A 14,097-nucleotide genomic window follows, 5' to 3' on the forward strand; every position below is an offset into this window, starting at 1 on the left:
AGGTGACTGGGTAGAAGCTCCCTAATTCCAGAAATGTAATTCCAGCAACTTCTCGCACACCGTAACATGAGTATTTCACGGATCGGCTGAGCGAACTCAGGCTGGCTGCCTGATGCTCCAGGCCCACCTCAGACCAGGAGGGGAAAATGGTAAACTGTGGAGAAATGGGTTAGGTATTGGGCACAAAGAGATGTCCCGACAATCAGAGTGTTGTGACAGATCTTTACATGAGCATTTCATGTTTTCATCTACAAAGTGAGGAAGAAGAGTAATTATGAAGAACATGAGGGAGTGAGGGAATAAAGCTACATGTCGAGTACCCCTGTTCTGATTCCTTAATCATGTTTTCAGAGCACTTTTGCCGTCTGCTGAACTGTGGCCACTCAGCTCCCAAATGGTAAAAGTCATTTTAAACATACATGTGAGATGATGTTCTTTTTAATGACACGTTTCATTTGTGTTTGTATGTGGTCTGTCTTGATCATGAGCCCCTAGAAATCAAGGATCCAGTTCACTTAGTTAATAAGTTACTAGTTGTATACTCTCCTAAATTTGTTTTAGGTGCTCAGGATTAGCAGTGAACAAAGCACATGAAAATCCCTGTCTTTATGGTGTTTACTTGACATTGCAAGGAAACAAAGTTTTAAAAACAAAAACCACGATGGTAAGTGTTATGGAGAAAATTAGAGCAGGGAAGTAAAAGAGGGAGGGTGTTGTTGGGCAGGGGAAAGGGAAGGTTGCGGTGCAGTCATAAAATGGGTAGTCAGAGAAGATCTGATCCAAAAGATGAATCAGGAGCTAAAGATGGGGATAAGCCACATGGTGGAAGAGTATTTCAGGCAAAGGGAATAGCAAATGAAAAACCCTGTGTTGAGAGCATGCCCAGTGCATACACAAAGCCCGCAAGAGTTGGGAAGGTGGAGAAGAAAGAGGAAGCAACTAGGAAAAGCATGGAAGGCAAGGTCAGGACCATGACAGCTGGACCGACCACGTAAGGTCTTGTAGTCCGTTGTAAGGAGTTTGGGTAGTATTCTAAATAAGATGGGAAGCCATTGGAAGGTTTTTTTTTTTTTTTTTTTTTTTTTAGCCAAAAAGTGGTAAGATAAGATGTGTTTTATTAGAATCTCTGATTACTGTTAGGGAAGGGCCTTGGTGGAGGAGAGTAGGAGGGGGGAGAGCAGGGTAAGGGCTAGTGATGACTCCTACCTGAATAGCATTGGTGGGTGCTAATAATACATGGTAAGAAGTGATCAGATTCTGATCGAAGGTAGAGCTAACAAGATTGGCTAGTGATGCATTTAACTAAGTGGTGTGGAAAAGGAATCAACATTTGGCACCTAAGCAAATTAAGGCTGGAGTTGGAATCAACTAAAATGAGGAATCTGGAGGTGGAGCAGGATTGGGGAAAAATGAGAGCTGTTCTTTGACAGGTTAAGTTTGAAATGCCTCTTCAGTATGCATATGGAGGTGTCAGAGCAGCAGATACACCAGTCTGGAATTCGAGAATAGTTCTGTGCCAGGCATGTACATTTGGGACTCAAGAGTGGATAGGTGATACAGCTGTGAGACTGTATGAGATCACTGAGGAAGTCAGTGCTGCTAGAGAAGAAAGAAGTCTGGGCACTCCAACATTAAGCTGAGGAGATGAGGAATCAACAAAAGTGCAGGAAGAAGAAAGAAAGAAAGAAAAGGAAAATCCCAGGAACGTGTGGGTACCTGGAAAGGAAGTGAGGAGTATCATGGAGGGGGGAGTGATCTACTGGATACAGGGCAACTGCTAAATCAAATAAGCTGAGGACTGAAAAATGCCCATCTTATTTAGCAGTCAATGGGTGGTGGGCATTGGTGACTTTCACTAGCACAGTTTTATTGGAGTGGTGAGGGCAAATGCTCAATTGGAGGGGGTGCCAAAGGTAATGAAAGAGAAATTGGAGACCCCAATGTTGCAGTAGAGAAATAGGGGATAGTTGGGAGTTTTGGGTTTTGTTTTTTTAACAGGAAAAACTGTTCATGGGAAAATTGAAGCGGGGGGAAACGAATGAGTGGGGCAGAGGGGCAATGTCCTGGAGAAGATCATCCACTATGCTGTTTGCCGAGGGTGTTTCCAAAGTTCCCTGCACTTGCCTTGGACATTTCTCTCTGACTAGACTCGAGAACTCTTTGGGAAATAGTACCCCCACTTACAGCAGTCCAGGTCTTCACCAAATTCTTGAATTCTCCTAGGTAGGCAGGAGGGAATGGGATCTAACACACAAAGGAAGTGGTTGTCATTTGCTGGGAACTGCAAAATGTCATCCCATCCATAGTTCACAGGAAAATCGGCAAAGGACAAGCGGATAGGTCCAGGCTGGAGGGTAGATGGAGGAGGAAGCTTTCTTGTTGCTTTTATACCTCCATGAAATAGGAGGTGGTTATTGGCTGAAACTGAGCTGGGAGAGGACCAGAGCTAATGTGCTTGTGTGACTCCTCTGTGCCCTGGAGAATACATGTATGATTAAGTGATTTTTTTTTATGTAGGTGGGCCTTCAATTTCATAGTTACATGTTAATAATGAAGCAATTCCAGTAGCATTTGGAATGGCTCTTTTTATCCAAATATGGTCAGCAATTGTTAGTTGGTTTCAGTCTTAAGCACCTTAATATTTTCTTTCCTTTGATCTTCCTTGTCATTGAAGGATCTACCTTGACACCAACTTTAACTAGAGGAATTTTAAGTATTCATTGAATGCTAAACTGCTATAAATGGGAACAGGAGAAATTTAGGTCTCTTAGGGAGCTCATCATAGTCTAGTCGAGAAAAGGGATGTCCTAGGTAAGTACAGAGAGCTTTGGAAGCACCTCTAGATGATGTGGCAGAAGACTTTTCTGCATTGGGCAGAGCAAAATGGCTTATCGTAGGTCCTTTCTTGCTTACTCAGATGAGTCTAGGAAATTGAGCATTCTTTACCCCAAGTCTGCTTTGTGGATGTGATGGTCAAAGAAAGACATAGTCACACCAACCCCCGTTACCCTGACTTCCAACCTAGTCCCACAGTAAACAGTTCCTGAGTAGTTGCAGGCCTTCATCCTGTTGGGCCCCATCTTACCCAGGAAGTAGGGAATTTGAAGAGCAGGTTTCATTTCCAGAGAACCCATAGGGCAGTGAGCCATGACCAAGGCCCCCACCTGGTGGGCTTTCCTTTCCCTGCTACAGTCCTGACTTTCTGCTCCCCAAGGTTCATACATAAGAAAGGGGACATAGCTTATTTTCTCTGAAAACCCAGTCAGGCCTGATCCATGATCGATTCAACCACTTAATTTTGCCTAGAGAGTCAAGAGTTAACAAATACTTACAAGTTAACTTTTTTTTTTCCTGATTGAGTCTTGCTGAACACTACCTTTGCTGTGATTATTATTGTACATTTAAGCCCAGCTGTATTTATGATCTGAAATTAAAGAAATAGGGTATGCCTCTTCTTTCTCTAGTTCATCATAACAATATCCTTTAGAATATTTCACATGTACTCTACACGCTAATTGCCTTTTCTTTTTCCCTTATTTCTGAAGAACGTATTTTCATGGTCTGTTTTCCTTTCCAGTTCTAGCCTCTTTTTCTTTTTTTTTTTAATTTTAATTTCTAAGTGCTTAGGTTTAGCCACGTGTTCTAGTCCTTGTCTTATTCAGGCCCTCACAGTTATCCCTTATCTATAGGAGCCTTTTAAGTTAACCTCTTGTCCATACAAAGGACTCTGGTCTCTTCTTCACACCCCTATCACATTAATCTTCCCAGAGTAAGCTCTTTATCAGGATACTCCTTGCTCATAAGACGCGTTTGAGTGGTTGCCCATTGTTTACAGAATAAAGTCCAAACCCCTTAGAACCCTGGCTTTGTGTCATGACCTCCATGTGCTCCCGTGATGAGTCCAGCAGCATCTATTTCAATAGCAGCTTCAGATGCCCTCGTTCTGTAGTGAAATGCCAGGGTCGCTCTTGCCAATGGCAGCGGTTCCATCTATCACTTAAAAATATTTTCTCAGAGAAATAGCATTAGTGACTGATTGAGAACACTTCCTTAATCCTCTGACTCTTCAAGGCTTTCTGTTCCTAGGACCACAACTCGTTTGATGCTCTGACATTTTTACAATTTCTTTTCCAAGTAGCGGTTCAAAGTATTGACGCATGCAACCTTGTTGCTGGCCATGTGAGGTTTCAAGCATCAGCAAATGGATTGCTTCAGATACACCGCAAGGCACACCAGTATTTGAAATCCGAATTGATATACTTGGTGCTTCAAGACAGATGGTGCATTGCTTCTGTGCCTAAGAGCATTTGGCAGTGCTGAAATTGAGCCTTCTGTTCAGTCCAGAATAATTCAGTGATGAGTGGGCAACTTTGTACTTTTTTTTTTTTTCTGGATTTGAATATTTGGAAATGTTTTTTTAGCTTCCATGTTAACTGTAAGCACCTTCATGAAATGATATTACAGGTGTAGTAAGTACATAATCAGTGGATAAGCACCGTGTATCAGTTTGGCATATGGCTCCAACTTGTTTTTATTTTCATTACAGTGATAATGTTTCTACTAAGATTAACAAGTATTTGGCCACATTTAAACACAGGCATATAAAACTTTGCAGATTTAAAGTTAACTGTTAGCTAAGCTAATGTTAGTTAAGATCAAAAGGGAAGCTTTCCAAATGTTGCTGAAGGGAGTTTAAAGGAACAGAGGTTTTTTAAGTCTCATATTGGTCATCTGTCCTCGGTTTCCGTTTATTCCCCCTGGTTAACACCTCTTCTCAGGCACCTCACTAAGACAGCATTTCCTTATTTAAGGCCTGGCTGGAAGACTGCATTGAAAAACATCTCTAAAGCCCTATATTTTGTTACTTAAAATTAGAAATCGTTTTGTATTCTTTCTGATGTGCAGCTTGTTAGAGCCTTCTTGGTGATTAGCTAGAAATGTACTTTTTCTCTTCATAACTCTTTCATAACTCTGTAGTTATCATTTGGGGAATGCTGGGTGTTAAATATAGGATGCCAGAAGCTCACAAGATAACACTCCAGTGGGGATCTCAAGAAAAATAGCAAAGCACCCTATTCTGCACTCGGTCATGGGTTACAGTGTTGATGGAGGACAATGATGGTTGATTTAGAAGAGGGTGCTGCTATACCGCGGAGAAAATGTCCAGACCATTTTAAACTTTGGGGAAAGGTATACTCTTCTGAGCTTGGGTTAAAATATTGTATTGCCTGCTCTCATAATGCTGGAAGGATAAAGAGATCAATAAAAAGTTTCTTCAGATTCTGTAAATCAGACTTGTCTCTGTTTTCTCTACATTTCCTGGGACGCCAAGACCATAAAGGCTGGTGGATTCTGGTGGTGGGGATATTAGTATTGGGTCTATAATGTTACTGTAAATTCTTTTTCTGACATTAAATGTGTTGTGTACACTTACCCTGACCACAGCTCTCGGTCTTTTCACATCTCATACCCATGGACCAATCTCTTAATAGTAAGTTGCCTCTGCTTTAGCATGTACACTTTGCAGATGTCTGGAAGACCCCCTTCCTGTCTACCACAGAGTGGCATATGCATAGTTTGGGAACACGGAACTAGAAGAGTGATTTAGGACACACACACACACCCCCTCCCCACGATGACTGATGACCTCTCTGAAAATCACTGGACTCTGCTTATTCAACACAGTAGGGATTGTAAACCTTAGCTCCAAAGGTGGGGTCCTGCCCAGGAGTCTTTAAAATCACCTTTTCCAAAACAAAACTGTATCCTCAAGTGGAATCCATATTACATATATATGGAAACTAATTACCAAGCGTTGTAGCCTGGCATTTTGACACTTTCTCTTGAAAGAAATGGATATGGAGGTCACAACTTTTTTTTTTTTTTTTTAATTTTTTTTTTTTTTTTTCAACGTTTATCTATTTTCGGGACAGAGAGAGACAGAGCATGAACGGGGGAGGGGCAGAGAGAGAGGGAGACACAGAATCGGAAACAGGCTCCAGGCTCTGAGCCATCAGCCCAGAGCCCGACGCGGGGCTCGAACTCACGGACCGCGAGATCGTGACCTGGCTGAAGTCGGACGCTTAACCGACTGCGCCACCCAGGCGCCCCGTGGAGGTCACAACTTTTAAATACAACTTTTAAAGTTGTATTACCAATTAGTGTAATTAGAAGTCACTGATTTATTACAATAGTTTGCTTGTGGGTAAAACACCCAATAATTATTTCAGTTCGTACTGTGGGTCTTAGGGATACTGAACTCTGCAGCCAAAAGTTTAATTAACCACCACCCTGTGGTAGAGTAAGCTTTCGAATTTCTTAATGTCTTGCTCTGTAGGTGTTCCTTTTTTTTTTTTTTTTTTTTAAATGTCTCTGGGCCTGAATTTTCTTAATTCTATAATTGAACGAAAGACAATAACACTGCACAAACATTTAGTGATGGGGAAAAATGAGTGGTAAAACACTGGGCATCATAAAAGCAATCTGGAAAGACTTTTTTAAAGCAGCAAAACAAGACAATTGCAAATTGTATGAATAATTACATGTTTGAGTGCAGCATGAAGCTTCACTATTAGAACATTGTTTTTGCTTGTGCTAATAGGTTGTGTCGCATCTTTTTTTTGTTGTTTTTTGTTTGTTTTTGTCTCTGGGCTCTGAAGATGGAAGTTTGCTATTAATTGCCAAGAAAGACATAGTGAGTATATTTCTTCTTTTAAATTTAACACCACCAATAACAGATACATATTTACTAAAGAATGTTTGATTATAATTAAGATTGAGTCTTAAGCTGCCTTAAGATTCTTCTAGGATTTTACATGTCAGATCTGGTCTAGTCTAATCATTTCTAGATGATTCTTCCGATTCCCAGACATCCACGAAAGAGTGAAGAAGTTAAAGAATTTAAAAGCATTCTGGGTGTGGTGGGAACAAACTCATGCACATTCTTCTCCAGAGAAAAATCACACATTTCCTGATCCTGGAGGTTTCTTTTAGTTCCATGCTATTTCCTCCAGACCAACAGTAAGATGTTTCCACCCATTTTCCTTTCTTTTCTTTCTTTCTTTTTTCTTTTCAGAAGAGGTGTGGTGAAGTGTCTCCCAGAACCAGAGGCTAAGCACACAGCAGTTTAAAAAAAAAAAAAAAATTATTCCAGCTTTCAGAACTCTTCCTCTTCAACCTTTCCTGTTCATTGGAATAATGAAGCCCTTAAACAGTGGTGTAGAGAAGTCCCATCCAGTGGTTGGAGCTCTGTAGAAAACAAGGAAATGGGCCTGTGTAGATGAAACCGTCCTTTCCACATTCACTAAAGGGGGAGGAGGGGACAACATTTACATGTAACTAGTACTGTAGCAGACATAATGTGATTGTGACAACCTTCCAATGAATATTTGTGATCTTAATTTAAATACATGTTAGAGTATGTAGGTGCCAAGTTGACTTTCTCCTAAGGCCACTCAACATGTATTTCCTGTAGTCTTTGGAAAGGACAGACCTGAAATGCAAAGCCATAATTTGCTGATGGTGCTATGTATTTGTGAAAGCTCAGGGTAATAGAAACATTTTATTTTATATTTTTGTTGCAAAGTAAATGCAGTGTATTTAGATGAGCGTGTTTAGGTAAATGCTTAGTGATATGCCAAAAATCTTACATGTATATTTGCTTAAAGGAACTTTTCCTCTGGATTTAATAAAATTCTCACCGCAAAGAAGTACAGAAATTAATTCAAGGGACATCATGAAAAACCTAGAAAGTCTACTCCCCCCACATTTACCTTCTCCCCTTCCTTGCCAGCTCTTCCCTGCATTCACTGTAGAAGGAAAAGAGCAGGTGAATACACAGTTACACATCCTCGCTCTTTTAAACTGAGTCAGAGGGAGGGTTTGGGGGATATCTCACAACTGCAACACCAACCAGATCTTTGCCACCCCCTCATATCATCCTGTAAACTTTTCAGTTTCTTGAAAATCGGTCAGTGTTTTTACTTTGGCAACAAAAATTTTAGTATACAAGAAGTGTACTTTTATTTTTTAATTCACTTACATTTTTTCTTGATGCTTTGCATAAAGACCAAAAAAAGAGCTTTTGCTTTTCTCAGGTCCCACCAGCACTGTGAAGTTATTTGGGGCTCTGCAGTGTCCCATAGCGCACCATAAATCTCCACTAGATGTCAGTGTGTCACTACACGAAACTGGTTCCGCGTGCTTTTCTAGATCCATTTTTGAAACATACGGGGTAGGTGAACTCATTTTTAATTTTCAATGAGAATGATACAGAGAACTTTTAGCATATAGGTTAGTAATAAGTTATATTTGTCCTAATCAATATTAATAAAAAATGAACCCTTTTGTCTGAGGATTGCAGCATTCTTCACTTGTATTCTGATGTTGCCATACTAGCCTCAAAGAGATAGATTGCAAATATTCATTTTACATTTTCCAGTAGAGTAACTTGAAGTGCAAGAGGACAAAATGGCCCAAGACCACATAGTTGGCGTCTCGCGGACCCAGGCTGGTATTTCTGCAAACACAGAACCTACTCTACCTAAATAGTGCTGTTTAGGTATGGAAGTGTACATACGTGCAGATTCCCCTTCGTCTATCGTTTGTATTAACTACCTTGCCTATAAAACAGGTTCAAGAGGAGTGAAATAGGAAAGAATCATTGTGGTTATCGGTTAAGTTAGTATGGGGATGTTAGAGATGTAGTTTTAAGATTTTAGCAGGATGATACAAAGACGATGTGCTGAACCAAGACAATAACAACTATATTTTCCACATACTGTTTTAGAGATTATGAACTCAGCCTCATGTGAGAGTCGTCTTAGTTCACGTACTCAAGTGGAGAGGGAAAGAAAGGCAGTTGTAATTTAGTTTTTAAGTTTTAAGCTCTTGGGTATTTGGGGATCATGAGGCATATTGTAGGTTTTACACTGCACAATGTCCTTCAAGAGGAGTCTACATATAATCCTGTATATTAGTATTTAAAGTGATTTTCCCCAAATTGTATAAATAGGCAGATTATAACTATGTAAATATTATGTTTGTAGATAAAGATTTAAAGAATACACAGAAAAGATGTTAGGGTGGTGGATTTGTGGGTGAGTTTAATCTTCCCCTTTATGTGGTAATATTGTTTTTATAATAAATAAAGAGAAAAAAATGATTTCTCCCTTATTGTCCATCTTTTAAAAATTGGCCACAATCTCCATTTCATAAAGGCTTGTTTCATATCAGTGAGGTACGTTGTAAACAATTGAAATTCAAGAAGATTTGGTTTGGTTTATTTACTTCAAATATATCAGTTAAATCAGAAACCAAGCTTAAACTGGCAGTACAGGGTCATATTTTCAAACTTTACTGTGAATTTTAATTGAAAATAAATGATTGTCCAAACCCCAGGAGGCTGTTTGCTCTAGTTTTTAGTGCATTGTCAATGTTAACTAAATATTGATGCAGAAGTGTCTATTAACTGTAGCTCCCCTCAAGTCTGTGTTTTCATTTTAAAAGCTTCAAGATTAAAAGAGTTACAGTGAAGTTAGAGAAACTTTTAAAATTAAAAATCCTAAGAGCTATTGATTTTGCATACGTGAACCAATGTTTTGATTCAGAACTTCTATATATCAAATCATGCGTGGATCAAATTGAGATATAAAATAACTTCACCTGTGTGAAAAAAACTTGCACTTTTGTGATATGGATCATTTCAAGTAATAACACAGTAGCCACCATTGAATTATATGTCAAATTCATGGACAATAATAAAACTTACACAGCTGATCAGTGATTATCAGTTGGAGAAGCTGGGCATGCGCATCAGAATTGCCTAGAAAGGTTTTTTTAAACTGTGTGTATTTCCTGGCCACCGTCTCCATCCTGTAACCGTGATATTTGGAAACCTGGATTTCCAGATTTGGCAATGGGGTAGGTGGATGGAGGAAGCCAATGTGCGATTCCAGGACTCCTTAGGGTGCTGCAAAGTACCGGTGCAGATACTATTTACTGATGCAAAGTCACCCCACCCCAGGTGTGTGCTCAGTTTAATTCTTGGACTGCTCGAGCCACGAGACTGTTACAAGCCTAAAACACACCGAACACTGGGCTTGCGATCTAGTTGCAACAAATCTAGGTGATTGATTAGTAGAGGTGACTAGAGTCCCATTTGGGGGTGAATTCTCTGTTTAATATAAAGGAATCCAAGTGAAGACCGAGACCAGCTCAGCTCATCTCTGGCCTGATCTGTGGCGTATCAAAACTATACTTTTCACAAAATCTTTATTTTCTCTACAGTTTCTCGCTGTGCCTAGAATCTTACCATTAGAGATTCATTCTTTGGCTTAAAATATAGTCACCTCCAGAAATCTTTTCTTTTTAATACTGATATTTACAGGAATCTGTAACACGTTGAGTTTTATCAGTGAGTATACACTAAAGCTCATTGGCTTAGAAAAATCACTCCTCATCCCTGTCCACCCTTGGCTAAGCAAGTTGTTGGGTAACTGGACATCCTGATGGAGGAGAGAGTGAAAGAAGCCCAGAGCCCTGTGGCTACTGCTTAAGAGCAGGCAGGGCTGATTAAAACCTCCTGAGAACACAGGAGGTTGCCAACTAAAATGCAGATTCTTGATTTTGTAGGGTTGGGGCAGGTGTTTCTGCATTTCTCAAAGCTCCCAGGTGATGTCCATGCTGCTGTCAGTGGAGGAACTTAAACTCCTTCACCTGTTTGTCTGTAGCAAGTCCTTTCACGCAGCTTGCGGGGGTCCATTAGACCAGAAGTTCTTGCACTTGAGTGCAACCAAGAATCACGTGGAGAGATTGCTGGGCCCCACCACAGAGATTCTATTTGAGTAGTTTGGACCACGGATTTGTCTTTCTGACTTCTGATGCCAAGAACAGACTTGGGGTAGTGGTGCTTTCGACAACATGTTCACAAGGCGTGTCTGCAGCTCTCACCGAGCTGGTACCCCAGCATTTGCTGAAATTCTGAGTTGTGGGCGCTTCCTGACATGCTTCAAAGGTGAGCCCAGTATTCTTATTTTTGCCAAAACAATATCAGCTAGCAGATGTCATTTAAGCTCTCATGATGTTTTTTTGTCTTTGTAAGCTTAGCCACACACAGTAAGATCAAGGTTTTGTATTGATGCCTTTCATACTAATTTATAGGAGGATAAACAACATAATTTCAGTAGGCACAGACCTCAAAATTATTTATGTCACAGATTCCTGGCCGTGGTGGGTTGAATTTCTTAAAATCTCCAACTTGCTTAAGGATATTCAACGGGAATTAGGAATGATACTGTTTTAATTTTTTTTTTTAATGTTTATTTTTGAGACAGACAGAGACAGAGTGTGAGTGGGGGAGGGGCAGAGAGAGAAGGAGACACAGAATCCAAAGCAGGCTCCAGGCTCTGAGCTGTCAGCACAGAGCCCTACACAGAGCTCAAACTTAACGCAAGATCGTGACCTGAGCTGAAGCCGGATGCTTAACCAACTGAGCCACCCAGGCGTCCCCAATACTATGTTAAATGTTGCAGGCTTGTCTTGGAAAACCTCTTCAAAACTTCGACAGAAATATTTTAAGAACTTGAGAATTCTTAAATTTTTTTCACTTTCAGAGTTCGTATCTCCTTAGAACAATGCGTATTCTATTTTTGTTAAGTTAAAAGATAAATAGGCTAAATATAAAAGTATTATAACTTAAAGTAAGTTCCCTTGAAAGGAATTTCGGTCGTAATCATTACTGCAACAACCTAAAGTACAGAACTGTTACTCAGATTTTTGTTTTCTAACTAGCGGCTCCCTTTCCATTTAAATCGGCTCTCTTCAGTCTCTCTGAATGTGCTATCATCATCATTATGAGGAATGTGGTTACAGCTCCTTACTCTTCACAGAGCAGTATTTGAAAATAATTGCTTCTGCTTAAGCGTTATCACAATTTAATTTGTCTCAAAGATTAAATATGGTAAATGTAATGTTTAAAAATACATTTTAAAACATGTTCAGTATGGAGATCATACCTTTTTCATTTTCAAATTCATTTTATTCCTTTCATGAATGTACAGCCATTCAATTTGAGCTACTGTGTGCTGTGGTTTGTGGAATTTCTCCATGGGCACGAACTTAAGAACGTTAGCTTTCCTTATTGGGAACTGGTGAGAACTGTTAATAACAAAGCATCGCATGCCACACCTGGGTGTTAGAAGCGGAACTAGTTAAGAAACCCTGATTTCCTAACAGCTACTGTATGAAACTGCAATCATAAGATCCACCAAATATTGCTTGTTAGAGGCTGGTTGCTTAGCAGTGCTAATCTGAACAAATCAATCCAGAGCACATTTCTTTTCCCTACATATTTCTAGAATCCTATAGGTCATCTACTATGGTGAATGGATTTCTTCAGTAACTTTCAACGCTAACAGTTCAGTTACATACTGTTCTATTAGTATAAAAGATTTTCACATGGGAAACTGTCTCCACCTCACCAACCCACTTAGGCCAGTTTCCTTTGTTATATGTTTTTTAAATTTATTTTTAATTTATTTTTTAATGTTTTATTTATTTTTGAGAGAGACAGAGTGAGGACAGGGGAGGGGCAGAGAGAGGGAGACACAGAATCTGAAATAGGCTCCAGGCTCTGAGCTATCAGCCCAGAGCCCGACACGGGGCTCGAACTCACAAGCCATGAGATCGTGACCTGAGCCAAAGTTGGATGCTCAACCGACTGAGCCACCGAGGTGCCCCTCATTTGTGGTTTATATGGTTTATAAAACCAGGCTCTTTTCTTAGGAGAAATCAGCTTAGTCTGCAATTAGGATATTTTCTCATTTGGGTATCTAGCTGACTGTCTGTCTTCCCCACCTGAGCATCTCAAGCAGGTGACCACAAGGACCATGCCTTCTTACTCCTTCATTGCATGCCCAGGGTCTAGCATGCTGATAGTAGCTCAAGAAATACTTACCAGTTACTTGCTATTAAAGATGGCCTTATACTCATACATAACAGACATGATTCCCCTAGGTCATTGGCCTTGGGGGCCTATCAGAAGATGTGTCAACAGATATTTTGTGCTTTGGTCCCTCAAATGTCTCTCTAGTTAATAAAGGAGATGTTGCTTGGAAAGTTCCTTCTGTTGAAATGCAGCTACCTGGACTTTTTCTGATGAACTTCTCAGCGTAGGCCTGAGAACCCACTGGCCGTGGCTGTGGCTACTGCCGCTGCCACCCCACCCCTGTGTGGTGGGTGCCAGCACTTCACACAAAGGCTGTGTCCTCCGTGGAGGTGGGAGCTATCAAGGCTGGCAGAGCCCAATTTCTCCTCCGTATCATGAACCCATGCTTCTCCTTTTCTATTCCCGATGAACTCAGCAGCCCCCCACCCTTCCCTGTAGCTGGGGACTGTTGAAAATCTTGTTTGTCTCATGCTAGACTACAAATAGGCTCCTTGGAAACAGAGTTGTCATTTTTTTATATTCAGTGTCTAACCTGATGACTGTCACATTTTCGTGCCTTTAATATATTCTTGTGGATGAAGCATAATTGAGGGGGTAGTTTTTCGACTTCAATGCTAGGAACTTGAGGTTTTGGTTTTGTTCCTTCTCCTGGTAAAATTGACCCCCCCCCCCCCCCAGCCTATCATCAGAGGGGCTAGCTGGTGAGGCACACTGTTCCGGATGCTTCTGAAGCTGCTTTAGGAGTTGTTTCTTACCATTCTTAGCCCAATCCAGGCTCAGCATTTTCTCCTTCCTCTTTCAGGGAGGTGTGTGCTCATCAACCAGGCGGTGTCCTACCTAACTGTGTTCTAGATCCTCTGCCCAGCCAGCCATGTGTATCCCACTCGCTGGCATAATTTCCTGTGGGAGAGGGGGTGGGGATTTTTGACTAAAAAAGTGCTCATTCTTACCTTAAAATGTGACATTAGGGAAGTAGAAGCAAATGTTTTGCATCAATTTTATTTCTACATTTAGTATTGTTGCTATTTGGGAGAGGGTTGTAGATCTAAATTGCTGTGAGTTTTATGAGTTTAAAATAAAAAGATGTTAACTAGGTCTTGCATTCATACAGTCTGGAGCCATTTGTACAGTTTTGATTTCTTTTTGCTTTT

The sequence above is a fragment of the Leopardus geoffroyi genome, chromosome C1, assembly GCF_018350155.1.
Source record: "Leopardus geoffroyi isolate Oge1 chromosome C1, O.geoffroyi_Oge1_pat1.0, whole genome shotgun sequence".
In the NCBI taxonomy this organism is placed as follows: Eukaryota; Metazoa; Chordata; class Mammalia; order Carnivora; family Felidae; genus Leopardus; species Leopardus geoffroyi.